The sequence below is a fragment of the Rosa rugosa genome, chromosome 2 (genome assembly GCF_958449725.1).
Source record: "Rosa rugosa chromosome 2, drRosRugo1.1, whole genome shotgun sequence".
Lineage (NCBI taxonomy): Eukaryota > Viridiplantae > Streptophyta > Magnoliopsida > Rosales > Rosaceae > Rosa > Rosa rugosa.
In genome coordinates, this window is record NC_084821.1 from 44,283,427 (window position 1) to 44,286,619 (window position 3,193).

Consider the following 3,193-nt stretch of genomic DNA (forward strand, 5'->3'; position numbering starts at 1 on the left):
ATCTTTTATATGAAAAGAGTTTAGTGTATTTAGGGTATTATGATTCTTTTATTTTAATTATTTTATCTATTAAAACTAAAGTGCTTGTTAGCCAAAACATAAATTTTTACGTAAATACCCCTTATACATGTACTTTAAAAACCACGTTAATGACAAAGGATAAACACGTAAAATTACAAATAATAAAAAATATAAAAATAAAGATATATTTTGACCTTTTTATTAGAGGTAATTTCTTTTTGATAAATTTTATTAAATTAACTGAGGATAGAAGGATAGAAATCTCACTCGGCGTTCTAGAAGAGGATCTGCGAGGCCGCTAGACGGCGACTAAGCGCTAGCCCCCCCCCCCCCCAAATTTTGCTCTAGGCGATGGAGGAAATCGTTCTGGGTTTCGGCGGTCTGGGCGTCGATCTATAATATTTTTAACCCAGACATATCTCTTCTCTCCTCCAATTTGTCCCTCTCTCTCTCTCCCCTTCGATCGGTGAAAACTCGGAAGTAAGTCTCTCTTTCTTTCTCTCAAACCTCTGGTGTCTGCCAGAGTTTCTATTCATTTAATCATTTATAACTATATGTTGATTATCTTGAATATTTTGGCCATTATATTCTGGGTCTTTTCAAATTGAATGAATATATGTTGAACTGTTTTCCAAGAGGAAGCAAGATTGGGGAACAAAGAAAAAATCAAACTCTGTAATTAGGGTTTTAGAGAGACACAGTAATATGGACCATGGCCTTCGTCCCAGACAGAGGGAGTTCTTCATTGGCTTCACAAAGGGCCAGGTTTGTATAAAGTTCTCTCCTTTTTTTTCTTGTATTGCGTTAAATTTGATTCCTTTATCTTTATAGCTATCTGGGTTTTATTGGGATTGTTTGATATTTGCATTCATTGAAAATTTGGGCATTGTTGGCTATCTGGGTGTGGTTCTTTGTATGGTGTATGATCATTCAATTGAAATTTTTATATGAGAGTTTGAAATGTTCTCTATTTAAGAGAACATTCATAAATTGACAATTTTCAAACAGTTGCAGCTCTGCTGATCTCCAAAAGCCAGCTGAACTGGATGGGAAGGCATGTGCAGCTGTTGGACAGCCTGATCTGATGGCTCTCTTTAAGTCCGTGTTTAGTGAGGTGAGTGCATGCAATGATCTTCTCTTAAGTAGTTCTTAGGACAAAACTAATTTGTTGTATTCTAAAAGGCTCAGGTTTTTGCTTCTTTGTTATATTTCCTTGCAGAATGTGACACAAGCTTAGTGTCTTGTCACAGAAAGTGACTTTAGGGGTAAAGATTTTCAAAGGCAGCTGAAAGAAATGGTCGATCACTTGCTGTCTTTAAGGACTATACCTATATTCAATGAAAATGATGCAGTTAGTACCAGAACAGATTTATGTGAGGTATATACCACTCTTCTATACATGAATCAGAAATTGATTATGAAGCTTTGGCTAGTCTGGTGATTCCGACATAACAGACGAATTATATGTTCGCTACACTTTGCCAACCCTTGATTCCATTCTAAAAACTCGGAAATGTATATGTTTCCGCTTAATAGGTAGTGTGCACTAATTCCACAGTCATGACCACCTTTGCAGGATTCTTCTGGTATATTTTGGGACAATGACAGTTTGGCAGCTATACTAGCTAAGGAGCTAAAGGCTGATCTTCTTATCCTTATGAGTGATGTGGAGGGTCTCTACAGTGGGCCTCCCAAGTGACACAAATTCAGAGCTCATTCATTCATACATACATAAAGGAGAGGCATCAAGGCGGAGTCACTTGTGGAGTAAAATCAAGAATGGGACGAGGGGAATGGCTGCGAAAGTAAAGGCTGCTGTTGATGCAGCTTCGCATCCCTGTTGTCATCACCAGGTGTTCTTCAAGACTTGGTTGGTGTCATCATTTTATGAAATTTTGTTAGAAAACATATGTATGAATGATTAACTATGTTTCTTCTAATGCAATTTTTTTTATGAAGATTTAATTGTCTCCTTGTATGTTTAATAAAAAAATTATCTTTATTCATCTACCTCTTCCAATTAGGTTAGTTGACAATTAAATTGAGTGGGAGGAAAAAAAAAATTGCTCACAAATTTCAACGAATAAATCTAGTGGAAAAACATTTCCGACCACAATATCATTCTCGGAAATGTTAGATTATATTTTTCCGACAGGAAATATCAATTTCCGAGAAAAATATGACCCTCGAAACTTATTCATTTTCGATGCCAAATAGTCGTCGGAATTACATAATCTTATCGGAAATAGTTTTTTCCGACCACTACTATTCGTCAGAAATAAGTCATTGGAAAAAAATGGATTGGCTAGCAACCAATTTTTTCCTACAAGCAACGAATTATTTCCAACAAACATCTTTTGTCGGAAATACTATTTGTCGTCGATGAGGAGTAACAATTTCCGACCACAGAAAAATTATTTATGACCACATCTGGCTGTCGGAAATATATCTTTTTCTGAGGGTTGGTCGGAAAAAGACTATTTCCGATGGTATTTTTTCCGAGGACCACCGAGGGCACCTTGCGGTCGGAAATAGCTTTTTCCGACGGGGAAAGTGGTTTTTCCGACCAAATCGCACCCTTGGAAATGACTATAATTGTTGTAGTGTAAGCTTATAAAAGCTCGTATGAGTAAACTCAAAACCACAAAGCAGAAGTACATTCTTAAGTCACCTCAACCTAAACATGATATGCACATATCTCACACCTACAACCATCAATTCCATATCCTTCCATATCGTGCTTACATAAGTCAACTCGTGACTAAAGCCTCATGCTCAGATTCTTAACCTAGCATCCAATTACACACATTTCAGTCAAACAAGACTTCCTCAAGCAATGTTTGACGTCATTCTAACGCCCTATGGCGAATTCCAAAATCACACTCATTCCCTCTCCACTAGAAGCCTTTGTCATGAACATGACATCAAAGGTGAAAATCTATGAATCACCTTCCTATCCTCACCACAGAGTACAATTTGTCACCACTATGGCTCTTAAGATAAATCAACCCATCAATCAATAAAATCAAGAAGAAAACAAGACAATCACAATTCAAAACAAGCAAAACAATTCATGGTAACCCCTGCATATAGTTTAGTTCATAAGGTCACATTAAGTCAAGCAATTCAAGTCAAAGTAGTCATCGTAACCCCACACTCTGACGTCCGTAGG

General features: G+C 36.9%; 1 long non-coding RNA gene across 1 annotated transcript; it reads left to right on the forward strand.

The window, feature by feature from the left end:
* Nucleotides 1-507: 507 nt before the first annotated feature.
* Nucleotides 508-1,950, forward strand: LOC133734098 (uncharacterized). The gene is made up of 4 exons (XR_009858062.1): nt 508-786; nt 1,030-1,135; nt 1,241-1,399; nt 1,598-1,950. It is a non-coding gene; the product is annotated as an uncharacterized LOC133734098 (long non-coding RNA).
* The last annotated feature ends 1,243 nt before the right edge of the window (nt 1,951-3,193 follow it).